The 15,182-nt window shown below is 37.4% G+C and overlaps 1 long non-coding RNA gene across 3 annotated transcripts in view; it reads right to left on the reverse strand.

Moving 5' to 3' along the window:
* The window catches only part of LOC137658238 (uncharacterized), a 106,270-nt gene that overhangs the window by 72,232 nt on the left and 18,856 nt on the right, over nt 1-15,182 (reverse strand). The window contains exon 1 of one of the 3 annotated variants that reach the window (XR_011047293.1): nt 8,764-8,786. The exons of 1 other annotated variant lie outside the window; for it this stretch is intronic. This is a non-coding gene — a long non-coding RNA (uncharacterized lncRNA). Of the gene's footprint in view, nt 1-8,763; nt 8,787-12,779; nt 12,919-15,182 lie in introns of those variants that run through there. One more of the 3 variants, XR_011047290.1, reaches the window with a different exon arrangement.

Here is a 15,182-nt window from a genome sequence, read left to right on the forward strand (position 1 = left end):
GCTGTAATCAGCCCCCTCCTATAAAGAAAATTAAATTGACAATATAGGCTAAGCTTTGCCTCCAACTACATAATTTTACCTTACTAATAGATCCTCCTGTGGAAAATCTGGTAGCCGTTGTGGTCTTAAAACTCCAGTTGAAGCAGGGCCCAAGGGTCAAAAACTCCCACTCTCGCTGTCTGTGGCAAGTGGCATAGGGCTGTTAGGCTTGGCGCCTATAAGCCAAGTTGTTTGATAAGTAATAGGTTGATATTCTTGGTAACTGGCGAAATAAGCCAGTATTCAAATAGGGTCAGGAATCAGCTCAAATAAAAACTTTTAGGTCTCCACTGAGTTTTGATTATTACCCTCAACCTCCCTACCTGCAGGAATAGACTGCTGGGCCGTCTTAGTGCGTGAACGCAGTAAGAAGGCTCCCCAACAGCTATTTGTGTAGGCTAGTACTTAGCTAAAAAGAGTTAGTTTCAGCACTGCTCTAGCAATAGGTTAGTTAGCATAACCCCCATATAACTAACGAATTTGTGTTTCATTTTCCGATTCTGTAATTCATTCTTATAACTTCTACTATAACTTTGCTTGGGGCCCTAGGGCTTAAAGGGTTGGACAACCCCACCAGGCACACTGTCTGTCTCTCTATATGGTCTCTGATCATATACTAACCCATCTTGAAAAAAAGGACTTATCCTGGAATCAACTTTATGAGATCATACTAGAAGCTCTAGCAACTGGTGAAATGGATATGGACCCCGACCTGCAACCCCTTCTAACTGAACTTGATAAGGAAGCCGAACAGGAACTCATGGACAATGAACAGAAACGAATGGAACAGAACCAAGACCAAACAAACCGGAAGAGGACCAACGACAACGACTCTGATGGAGAAGGAAACCTACCTTGGCAGGAAGTAAGGAGGAAAAAGAAACTTCCTAGAAGGAGCCAACCAGGGAATGTTGTACCCACACAGCAAGAAAACCTCACCGCAGGAAGCAGCAACCAGCCTGCTAGAGAAAACAAGACCTATTTTTTTAGGGTCTTGGCTGGTAACCCATCAGAGGCCTTCAAGGCTATTGCTGCCTTTGAAAGCAAACACAAAAACATTCAGATGATTGCTAAACCAAACAGGCAAGGACAGTGGACCATATCCACCAAGGACGCAAGAGCACTGATAACCTTGCGAAGCACCTCAGACATTAAGCTATTGGAGCTTAAAGAAGAGGAAAAATTAAAAAAAGCAGTTGTGGTTGGCTACCCAACTGATATGATGGAGAGCCATCTAGTTAAATTACCAAATATCACTGCAGCAGAAAGGATGAAGAACAAGGCAGGCTTCCTTACAAAAGCCATACTGGTGACTTTTAAGGGTCCACACCCACGAAGTGTCGACCTAGGCATCTTTGGCAGCTTCAGGGTCAACAAATATTACCCAGATCCCCTCAGATGTTACAACTGCCAGAAGTATGGGCATCACAAGGACCAATGCCAAGCAAAGGTCCCAACCTGTGCTGTCTGCAGCCTTAAACACCCCACACAGGAGTGCATTGACAAGAAGGCTGCTGGAATACCCACAGTCAAAAAGTGTTCAAATTGTAAGAAAGGGCATACTGCAATGGCCTGGGGATGCCCTGAAAGGGTAGCAAGAGTAATTGCTGCCCTCCCCAAAGACAAAAGGGACCCATCAAGAGGAAGAGCGGCCCCCAAACCTCTACCCAGAAGGAGATTTTATACCCAGGAGGAGCTAAACAGGCACTCCAACTCCAGAACAAGAACCAGGTCAGTATCTAAACCCAGAGCCAGATCTACCTCCAAGGCTCCAACCGAAGGTCCGAAACCACTGCCTAGGACCATCTTCATAAAGACCACGGTCCTAAAAGACAAATTGACCGAACTAGTCACTCAGGCCGTGACTGGAAAAATCAATGCTGCAACAATTGCTACCAGCGTTGAACAAGTCCTAAAAGACTTGCTCTCCAGGAATAAGTCCTCCCAATCCCCCTCTCTTGCTATCCAGGAGATCACTTCTCACTCCTCACCAACCACACCTACCATTCCATCACCTCAATCACCCGTTCCTTCCACATCCTCCACTTCAGTCCCCGCACCTATCATACCACTCACCCCATCCATCATCCCATCATCCACTCTCACCCCATCTACCTCATCCACTTCATCCTCCGAGGTCAAGGCAATTGCCTTTGCCCCTAGGGACCCAAGACAATACTCTTCAACCTACACCAAGGAGTAAGAGTTCTGAACTGGAACTCAGCCGGTGTTAGATCAAAGATCTCCTCCCTAATTGCAATATGCAAAACTGAGAATGTAGATGTCATCCTGCTACAAGAAACCAATCTTCCAGCAGGAAAGAAACTAAAAATCCCAGGCTACAATGCCTACATCGCACCACAGATAGGCACAGACAGAGGACTAGCTACATTAGTTAAAACTAGCATACCAACAACAAGGTTACACAACCCTATTCCCTGTGGCACCAACATAGAGACACTAGCAGTAACAATAACATTACTGAATAAAAAAATAGACATATACAACATATACAGAAAATTACATAGGGAGGATACAGGAGAGTTACAACTAACTCAACTCTTTGCTCACACAGAAAGAACACCAACAATTATCTGCGGGGATTTTAATGCACATCACCCCATACTATCATCCCCATCAAGGACAAACCCCTCAGGGGAACACATAGCTTTCGCCCTGGATGAATTTGAAGGAGTCTCCCTCCTAAACACAGGGCAACCTACACACATAAGAGGTGGAAGACTAGATCTGACTTTTGCCACAACAGCCATTAGACACCTAACCAAGTGGCAAGTACACTCAACCCTGATAAGTGATCACTTTGCCACAGTGACAGAATTGGACTTACAACAACTACCTCCAATCCCACCACCCCCACCAAGATGGAACCAGGACCTAGCAGACTGGGTCTGCTTTCAAACAACCATAGAGGAATGGGCAATCAGCTACGCTCCTCCAGAGGACATAGACCAACTAGAAAAAGACCTAGTTGAGGCCTTTCACAATGCAGCCAACAGAGCTATGCCACTAAAAACAACACAAGGTAGTTACACTTACAAAGACTCCTGGTACTACTGCCCAGAAGTCAGAAGACTAAAAACCAGACTAAACAGAGTCACAAAAATATACAGAAGAAGATCCACAGTAGAAAACAGAGAGCTACTACAAACAGTCAAAACTGAAACAAATGAAAGAATCCATGAAATCAGAATTGAAAAATGGATGGAATGGTGTTCAAGCCTGTCAGGATACACCAATCTAACTCAGCTTTGGAAATGGCTAGGCAGAGTAGCCGGAAAAAAGAGAAAGACACCAATTGCCACACACCCACACCCACATGAGGAGGCTGAAAGAATTGCAACATCCTTTGCAAACAGAACACTGTCAATCAATCTCTCCCCCGAAACCAGAATGCAACAAGAGCAACTGGCACCATCAAGATGGGAAGAGATCAACACAGCCTGCCTTCAGCAGGATGACACAGACACCCCATACACAGTTGAGGAGCTAAGAGCAGTACAAAAGACAGGGAAAGACACTGCACCTGGAGCTGACAAAATCACCTACACAATGATCAAACACATGGGTCCAGCAGGAGAAACTACATTCCTAAGATTACTAAACAAAACACACCTAGAGCACATAAGGCCTCAAACCTGGAGACAACAAGATACACAGCCAATCCCCAAGCCAAAGGATCCAACAAATCCCAGGCCAATAGCCTTGGTATCCTGTATAGAAAAAACAGGAGAAAAAATGGTCTTAAACAGATTAAAGTACAAAATTGGCCCCCTAAACAAGCAGCTATATGCATATCAGGAGGGAATTGGAACCTCTGAATGCATCACAGATGTATTAAGCTGCATAAATCAGAACAAGGCAACAATAGTCTTCATAGACTTTGAAAAAGCCTTCGAGCTTGCAAGCCCAGTTGCAGTGCTGCAATCAGTAGCCAAAAAAGGAGTCAAAGGACACCTACTAGCATGGACTAAAAACTACATGCTAGGAAGGCAAGCCAGAGTCAAATTTCAAGGAGTGATATCCACATATCATGAATTGGAAAATGGTACGCCACAAGGAGGAATTCTAAGCCCCCTCCTTTTCAACATCCTCATGGAAAATATAGCCTCACTTCAGCTACCTGAAGGAGTTAATATATTTATCTATGCAGATGATGTATGTGTAATAGCTCGAGGGCCAGTCAGGACAATAAAAATGCAAAGAGCACTCAATGCCATCAGCCACAAATCCAATGAGCTTGGACTAAAAATTAACATTGCCAAAACAAAAGCAATGACAATCAAAGCCCCAAACCCCGTACAACCACTCACAATAGGAATGGAACCCCTAGAATGGGTGGACCGATACACATACCTCGGGGTAATAATAGACAAACAGCTCACTTTCAAGCAAGAGATAAAAAATCTCAAGGAAAGAACAAATGCCAGAAATGCAGCTATGAGATATATGTGCAGGCTCAAGGATGGAGCAAATGAACACATCCAAAAGAAATACTATCTAGCCTGTTCCAGATCACTAGTAGACTATGCCGCCCCAACACTCCTGGGACTAACAGATCTACAAACAAGCACAATTGAAGTGATTCAAAACAATGCCATGAGGCTCATGTTGGGTGCCCCAATGTGGACAAGACTTTGCAACCTTAGGTTGGAAACCGGACTACCAACCCTCGAAGACAGAATTGCACTAAGAAATGCAAGCATAGTTGCAAAGATGTTCCTGTCAGACAGAGACTCAATCACCAAAAGACGAGTAAGAGAGGAACTATCCAAACATCCTGAAGTACAAACCCCAGATTCTTATGGCAAAGACCATAGCAATAACATCAAAAGACTTGGCCTTACAGAAACAATCCTACAATTAAAACCTGACACAGCACAAAGCACTATACACATTCCACCATGGAAAAAACAAGTTGCTAAATTCAACTACACCAAACTCCCAAGGGCAAAAGAAAACTGCACAATAGAAGAACTCAGAAACGCAGCAGAAGCAGCTATAACCTCAGTAGAAACAACAGGGGCACAGATCTACTATACTGATGGTACAGTAGATCCTGGAACCCAAACAGCAGGAGCGGCAGTTCACTCCTGCAAGTTCACAGCTTGCTGGAGAACATCCAACAATGTCTCCACCCTGCAGACAGAGCTTGTCGCAATACAGCAAGCATTAAAATACTCTATTGAAAATGAGGAAGGACCAGTAGTCATCCATACTGACTCACGATCCTCAGTGCAGGTCCTACAGCAGGACAAAAACAAAGAAAACAAATCCCTGATAGCGGACATTAAAATCCTCTTACATCAACATAATGAAAGAAACAGACTAGTAACTATAAACTGGATCCCCAGTCACATCGGGATACCAGGGAATGAAAAGGCTGATGAGCTAGCCAAAAGCACCAAACACATTCACAATGTACAGGTGCACATACAGCCTGCACTGCAACAAATCAAAAGCAAAATAAAGACACAGCTCAAGAACAACCTAATCAAGGAACTACATATGAGGATAGAGAATGGCTCTCCCTCTGCAACATGGTACAAATGGGCATCGGAACTAGAACCCCCTCCCATAGACAGATACGCCCCAAGAAAACTGGCAGTATGCATACACAGACTCCGGCTGGGTTACAAAGCAAACTGGGAACTCCTAGATGACATCCAGACAAGGTGTGAACACTGTGATGTCATACCACAACAACCTCTCCTGCACTACCTACTAGAATGCAGAGAAACAGCACAGCTACGAGGTGATCTACTTGTAGACATCAACACACCACATGCCATGAAAGAGGCAGCCACACTGGCAAAAGCAATTGTCGAAAGCATAGACACACATGCACAGTTGCTTTCAACACTACCTCCACCAAGGTAAGACCTCCTCATTCCATGCACCATCTCATCCCCTCATTGTAAGGCTCTATTCACATCACCCCCTTTCACTTCTCAACTAATCTACCACTTAAAAATCTCTCTGCAGGGACCCTAGGGAGTAAAGGGTTGGACAACCCCACCTGCACAATTTTTCTCTAATCTTCAAAAGCCTTACACCCCCACTTTTCAAACTACCACTATCCGAGAAATGATGGCCCTCTACCACTACCACCATCATCCTTACCCTATCCACATCTTTTTCTACTACTAAAAACCTTTCAAATTTCCATTAATGCAACTACCTTATAAATTTTTTACAGATCACCTACGGGCCAACCAAGGGAAAGGCCCGTGCCAACAACAAGTGTTGGCTTTAATACCCCAACAACAACAACATGAATAAAGTATCAGTTGATCTTGGTGACGCTTGTCTCACTGTCCTTACAGTATTAAGGCTTTCAAGAGGAAACTGAAGACTCTCTTGTTCTCTAAGTGCTTCGATAATATGGACTAACAATTACCGATGAATACCTAAGAATTAATACGATAAACTGATATTTTAGGTCCTCTAAGGTACAGGGTTTCTATGTGATATTGCCAGAAAAAAATCTTTAATTAAGTAAGTATTTTAGTAAGTGAGTGAGTGAGTGAGTGAGTGAGTGAGTGAGTAATTGAATACGTAGGTGAGTGAGTGAGTATCCCTATCTTTTGAAACGAAACAAAAATTTTGGATGTATCAAATATGATTTTGGATATATCAAATATGATTTTGGATATATCAAATATAATTTTGGATATATCAAATATAATTTTGGATATATAAAATATAATTTTGGATATATCAAATATAATTTTGTATATATCAAATATAATTTTGTATATATCAAATATTATTTTGGATATATCAAATATAATTTTGAATATATCAAACATAATTTTGGATATATCAAATATAATTTTGTATATATCAAATATAAAGAACTTTTATGAATGAATATCATTCATTTCACCTCCTAAATTAATAAGACATTTTACGCACAAGAATGCCAAGAGACTATCTATTCTTAAAAAGAGATTTAATTAACCTTGCAGGGTAACATTCTTCGCAAAGAATCAAGTATCTTTATTTCTTTCTTTTTTAAGTCCCTCAAATCAATCACGAGGTTGAATAAGGAATAAAAAATAGTTTATTTTCTGAATAAATAGCAACAGACGAATTTCATTTATTTAGCCTTTCAATGATACGATGATTTAATATCATTAGAATAGATAAATCTATTTGATACTTATGTATTTTGGGGGAAGGCTGGTAATCAAAAGATATTTGCTTGCTTACCAATCGCCAAGAATTCTTAACGTACTGAAATTATTATAATAACTGTGATTATGGCGTTCATCTGAACTAATTGCACCGTATTTCAAACTAACTAATTGCACCAATTTGCAACTAATTGCACAGTATTTGGAACTTAATTGCACCGTATTTGGAACTTCAACTAATTGCACAGTATTTGGAACTAATTGCACTGTATTTGGAACTAATTGCACCATATTTTCAACTTCAACTAATTGCACCGTATTTCAAACTAACTAATTGCACCGTATTTCAAACTAACTAATTGCACCGTATTTCAAACAAACTAATTGCACCATATTTGCAACTAATTGCACAGTATTTTGAAACTAACTAATTGCACCGTATTTGGAACTATTAGCACCGTATTTGCAACATCAACTAATTGCACCGCATTTGGAACTAATTGCACCGTATTCGAAACTTAAGCTAATTGCACCGTATTTGGAACTAATTGCACCGTATTTGGAACTAATTGCATCGTATTTGGAACTAATTGCATCGTATTTATAACTTCAACTAATTGCACCGTATTTGAAACTCATTGCACTGTATTTCAAACTAACTAATTGCACCATATTTGCAACTAATTGCACCGCATTTGGAATTAATTGCACAGTATTTGGAACTAATTGCACCGTATTTGCAACTAATTGCAACATATTTGCAACTAATTGCACCGTATTTGAAACTAATTGCATCGTACTTGGAACTAACTAATTGCACCTTATTTAGAACTGATTGCAACGTATTTGGAACTAATAGCAACATACTTGCAACTAATTACACTATTTGAAACTTGATAATTGCATCGTACTTGGAACTAAGTGCATCGTATCTGGAACTAATTGCACCGCATTTGTTACTAATTGCACCGTAATTGGAACTAATTGCAACGTATTTGCATCTAATAGCACCATATTTGAAACTAACTAATTGCATCGTACTTGGAACTAAGAACATCGTATCTAACTAATTGCACCATATTTGCAACTAATTGCACTGTATTTGAAACTAATTGCATCGTATTTGGAACTTTACCTAATTGCATCGTATTTGCAATCTTAATTAATTGCACCGTATTTGCCACTTTATTTGCACCATATTTGGAACTAACTGCATCGTATTTGGAACTAACTGCACTGTATTTGCATCTAACTAATTGCACCGTATTTGCAAATTTAATTGCACGGTATTTGGAACTAACTAATTGCATCGTATTTGCAACTTTAACTAATTGCATCATATTAGAAACTTTAAACAAACTGCAAAAAAAGTTATTTTATCAAAGTACAAGAAATATTGTCAGCACCGAAAAATGGATAATGGCCGTCACCAGCTTCGAAATCTAGCCCTTTTCGATACCTATATGTATAATTATCACTAACACTTTTACAAAAGACGACGGATATTCGAACATCACGTTTACGGAAAATAAAAATAAAATCAAGAAAACCTTTCTTTTTTTCTTACCGGAAATGGTCTCCAAACACAAGAGCTTTTCAAAACTACCATTTGCTTGGAGTGTAGCTGACTGACACTTTCACCTACAGTCAGGAAAATTGCTACAGCCAATCGGAGGCTTCCACCATACCCGGCCTTCGCTCATTGGTTAAAATCTTCATATTTTTTAAAAGTGGATGTCTAGTTGGGCTATAACAGTTCAAAAGACCTGTCTAAAAGGATAATCCAGTTTCTACAGTCAATGCATGAATAACGCGTTTAAAGAATTGTGTATATTAGGTAAATTAGTGTATTCCCTTTTTCAACTTCTAATTCAAAGAAATTAACAAATGACTCAGTAAATTCTATAACAAATATGTTACACTTAACTAATTTGTTGAACTGACTCTGGATTATTCTTATATACCTGCCTAAGTTTGGATTGAATCAGCATCTGAACATTCTGGAGAGAGAGAGAGAGAGAGAGAGAGAGAGAGAGAGAGAGAGAGAGAGAGAGAGAGAGAGAGATTCTTAAAATACAGAAACAGAAGCCGTTAAATCCGGTCGAAAAAACAATTTGATATTAAAGTACTTTATACGCACGAACGCAAACATTTTTAATGGCCAATAGTCACAAAGCATCCAGGTTCGTACAAAGTCAAAGTCTTTAGTACAATTGCTCAACAATACTTGACGTTTGATGTCATGATGCATTAAGTAAAAATTCACATATATTATGCATTACGTATCTAATGTATTTTACAACAGCAACAAATACAGCCATTTCTAGTCCACTTCAGGGCAAAGACCTCAGACATGTCTTTATTCATGTCTGTGCTTTGGTCAGTTTCCATCACCAAGCTGGGCTGTGTGGATTAGTGATAGTGGGGGATTTTTTATCACTCAGCGAACCAACCTAGTATATGTGACCCTGGCTAATGATGGCGATACACAAACACTTTCACCATGTTAACGTAATGTAAATAGTTAGTGGTAAAACTAATAAATTCCAGAATTGATAATAGAAATATTTCAACATGTTAGGATTACCTGAAACAAGGTTAAATGACTTCAACAAGGCTAAGATAACTTTGATAAGTACCGCCCCCCCCACACACACGTTTTCTTTCATAGTCCGCGACAGGTCAAAATTGTAGAGAGGAGGGGTGTGGGGGAGGGGGGTTAGTTGGACTTTCTTAATGCTTCGAGAATGTTGAAAGGAATTGATAAATGAGAAATATTTCGACATATTACCATTATCTGAAACATGGTTAAATGACTTCAACAAGGCTAATATTGCTTAAATAACTCCCTTCACACATGCTTTCTTTCATATTCCGAGGGAGGGCAATGCTGGAAGGAAGGGGGGGGGGGGGGGGGGGTTAGTTGGGCTTTATAAGAGCTTCGACAATGTTGATTTGACAAACTGATTATGCAATGTAATATTCAAAACACCTACCACAAGGTAATCTTTTAGGTCCTGCAGTAAGGTTCTCCTACGTATAGGACTAGGAAAGCATCCCTTAAAATAAAGTTATAGTGCGTGGTCACCGAAATAAAACCACACTTTAATCAAGCAGTTTGATGAGAGACCCCGTATGATTAAGAGGTTCAATTACATTAAGATCGAAAACTTAAAATATCAAAAAATATCCATTTCAGCTATTTTTCAAAAATTTTTTGTTTAGGTATGGATTGGTAGGCGTGGCTGGTAGTACTAGTTGTCAAAACATGCCGTAGACAAAGTGAAAATATGAAAACCTATAGTTCTTTGATGAAAATGTAGAAGCCAAATGTCTAAAGGCTACTACGTTGAGCATAACCATGAAAAGTTAACCAAAACATCAAATTTTTTGAGATTTTGTCTACTTGTATCCAAAGGTATGATAATGTATGTGCATTCTTGCGATGCAATTGGCAAGTTAGAGATGATTTCATTTGTTCATATCGCACTCCCCAAGGGAGATTAGTTCACCTAACATTCAACTGGATTCTAAAAGCTACTAGAATAGTTGGAAGGCTCAGGCCTACATGGCTGAGGACTGTGAAGCGTATAGTCGTTGATGATGAATGGAGAAGTACCGATTTAAAAGCTCAAGATAGAGACGACCGGATCAATTCCCCCCCCCCCCCGGGAAAATTAGACTAGGATCAATTTCCCCCCCCCCCCCCCCGGAAAGGCAGCCAGGGCTGTTACTCCCCCGGGGGAAATTCAGCCCTAAGATTCCCCCCCCCCAGGCCATTTTTCCCCCACCCTCCCTTACAGCGAAACTATTTTGATGAATTAAATAATGAACAGTAAGTTCGACAAAATATTAGGATATATATATGTATATATATACACACACACACATATATATATATATATACATGTATATATATATATATATATATATATATATATATATATATATATATATATATACATATATATATATACATATATATATATACATATATATATATATATACATATATATATATATACATATATATATACATATATATATACATATATATATATATATATATATATATATATATATATATATATATATATATATATATATATATAAATATATATATATATATATATATATATATATATATATATATATATATATATATATATAAATATATATATATATATATATATATATATATATATATATATATATATACTGTATATATATATATAAAATATATATACTGTATATATATAAATATATATATATATATATATATATATATATATATATATATATATATATATATATGTATACACACACAATGTTACGCAACGTTACGATGCCATTGCTAATGTTAGCAATGCTACGATAATATTAACGTGTATTTTAAAATATTTTTCCATATGCCCTTTAAACAAAATATAAAAAGGTACAGAAGGGTAAAGAACCCAACAAACCCACCTAACTTAACCTAGAAGTTCCTAGCCCAGACCCCCTTCCCAGGTCACAACCCCTAGCCGGGGGCAAGCCTCCGGACCCCTTTCACAGGTCACAAACTTCTACTGGCAAGAGGTTGTGTTGAACTGCGTACTCTAAAAACATTTAAATTAAAGAAATTAATCACTGTTTTTTCCCCCGTCCGAAATAATGATTATCTCCACCAAGTAAAGGGGGAATCTTGGCCCCGAGGGGGGAATATTATCCTGGGACAAAGTTACCACGGGGGGATATATATCCTGGGCCATATCTCCCCCGGGGGGAATTTCGGACGGGGGGAATTTCGGACGGGGGGAAAAACAGACTATTACACCGGCAAAATATAACCGAGGCCCTTTGCGTCAATAGGCATAGGAGAATATGATGATGATGATGATGATGATCATATCGAAATCAATAATAATCTGTGAATGCCTATTCATAACATCAGCACGAATAGATTTTATTTAAATATCACCTACGATCTGTAATTCCACTTTTGTAGTGCCAAAATATAGGCCTTCACAATTTACACACTTCCAATTTACTACGATCCATAAAAAAAAAAAAAAAACTCATTCGAAACATTATATGACAAAAGATAAAAAATTGTATAAATTTGGATTAAATTCTAGAGAGCCTACATTTCCATGAAGACATAACGTTCTAATTTTACAGTCTCAAAGATTTTCCATATATATATATATATATATATATATATATATATATATATATATATATATATATATATATATATATATATTGCAAAACTGGTGATTAAAGGCTATGTACCTAATGAAAAAAACTGTAAACATTTGAGATAGGCCTATACATGATTATAGTAACAACGGTCATTAAAGATTTATGTGGACTTAGAACTTAAAGCACACTGAAAAATGTTTTCGTAAAGGATAACGAATGAAAACACGCAAAGACAATCTTAAATGACGACCTTTCATATATCTTGGACACGAAAACTTTTCGAAAATACACAGTCGAATGTTTTAAAGTCACCTACTGATTATTCGAACTTGACTTTTAAATCATAAACATATCCATGAGAATGTATGAACACCAAACTTTATAATAGCCAGTAATTACCTTGAATGTTTCTTCTTTATAGAGGCTCTAGATATAAGACACGTCTTCTCTAAATGGCGTCTATGGCTTCAATGATTTTACAGTAGCTCAAGCAAAGAAGTCCTTCGACCAATCAGAGACCTCCACGACACCTAGCAATTCTATCACCTCTTTCCATTGGTGCATTCTGATACCAGCTTCGTAAAATGCTTTCTAATTGGTTGTTTTGACTCAAAGTTTAAGAATACATTCGTATAAGTGCAAATAAAGTGTGCAACTAACAGTTTTTACGTTACTAAGAGTTACTTTATGCACGCAACTGCTAAAGTTATTTTACATTAGTTTATGCTTTATAAAGAAAAGAAAACGAAAAATATATTATTAAAAGAAAATTATGCTTTGCTAATGGTGGACTTCAATATATTACATGGCAACTCTATGATTGCCTCAAGACAAATTTATTTTATGGTTATTTTAGTAAATAATTTTAGTTGATTATATTAAAAATATTATATATATATATATATATATATATATATATATATATATATATATATATATATATATATATATATTTATATAGATTCTATATAAGATTTGAATTAGATTAAAATCGCAATAAAAGTAATATATCGACATAAACATCGACAGTAAACAATTCCAAATAATTGGATTTTTTAATTTGGGTCATATGGCATAGTGCCGCGGCTGGGAGGCCATTTAGAGCAAAGGTAAAGCTATGGAAGTTAGCAAATACCTACTGTATTCAAACAGAGGCGTACTGTTAGCAACAACTCCTTTAGGAGAGTAATATTTCTTAGCTCTACCTGCCTTCGTATTAACAAAGGAATGACTCTTGACAGGCGAGTCTTGCGAAGGTTCTTTTCATGTCAGAAATGATAACCATTTATGAATTGTATTTTTATTGTATCTATGACTTGAATTCTTAACATTATTAGAGTCGACAATAATTCAGTCCTTATTACCATTTATGATCGTCAGCTAATGGTAGGAATTAATAATCTGAATTCTTTGAACATTTTATTCATATAAGTCTTGGCACACATGAACATGTACTAATGGATGTTTTAAAGCTTATAATAGTATGATAAATATATATAGTAGTGATTTAAGAATTTATAAAGAAAAAAAAAAAGTTTTTCCAAAGGCCTTGATCATAACCTTGTTCAGTTACTAAAAAATAAATAAATAAATAAAGTTTTAGGCGCTTATGTAATGTGGACTGCCCTTTAAGTTAACTTTTAATTTTAGTATGTATTTGATACCTAATTAATAGAGTATGGTTAAAATTATTTCTAATTTATTAGAAGTTGTAAAACGTCTATTGTCATAATGTTCATGTGTGTTCTCTGTACAAATCTATAAACTATAGATGGTCATTTAATTCTAGCGAGTTTTTTTTTCAAGAATCTATATTATACATGGATTCCGATTAATATGCCCAATACGACTAATGAAGACAGTCTAATATCTCACATCTCTCATTAAGCACACAGCTTTCCGTCGTTCTATACAGCACTTGATGTCAGTGCTCAAGATAGATACTGATTTATAACAAAGATTAGCATTCCATTATCGAGAAATTATCTTTGGTTGAAGAATGCTCCTCCTCTTTGATTTTCCGTTACTTCATAAATATCTAGTTTACTAAAATTAAGATTACTTCACCAGCATCGCAGCCTGTTTAAATATTTGCAGTTGAAAACTCCATTAAAGCTTACTCTCGTTCTTCAGATTACCATGAAAACTAGAATCTGTCTCCTACTATTTCTATACTTAATGTCGTAGTCTATTTAAAAGGGTCTGGTTTCAGTTTATTTCATCAGAATAGATGCTCACCAGAACATCAGCTGGGCAAGCCCAACGCCTCAGAGTGGTGCCAAACTACAGCAGTGGCCTTCCCATTAAACAGCTTAAACTCATGGTCCCCTGCTGCAATCAAACTGCTTCCATGCGAATGCTAGACGAACTTGTTACCACTGTACTAGCCAGGAAGCTAGCACATTAAGCTTTAGTTCAGGAAAGGTTTACACGAACACCATTTATAGTACTCTTACCCGAATATACAATCTTTAGAATGCGTTCACAAGACAAGATAGTGCCCGGCAAGCAATCCTAGTTTCCAGACTATGAAGGTTTACAAGAATGACGATCATTAGAGCAAACCAGATAATAAATCTGTCAATAGAATGCCATCAGCTCTGTAGTAGTTTAATGCAGAGGGACAGGCCAATTTGATTGAAAACTAATCTATAAGAGTCCAATAATCAGTCAAACCTTTGAACTGTAAATGTCTGTTACCTGTTCCAGTCTACCAAGATGATATTGTCAGAGAAGATAAACTGGCACCATTGCTACACTTAACTGCAAGGGATATCAATGTAAGTTACAAACTCCTCAAGA

Source organism: Palaemon carinicauda, chromosome 19 (assembly GCF_036898095.1).
Source record: "Palaemon carinicauda isolate YSFRI2023 chromosome 19, ASM3689809v2, whole genome shotgun sequence".
Lineage (NCBI taxonomy): Eukaryota > Metazoa > Arthropoda > Malacostraca > Decapoda > Palaemonidae > Palaemon > Palaemon carinicauda.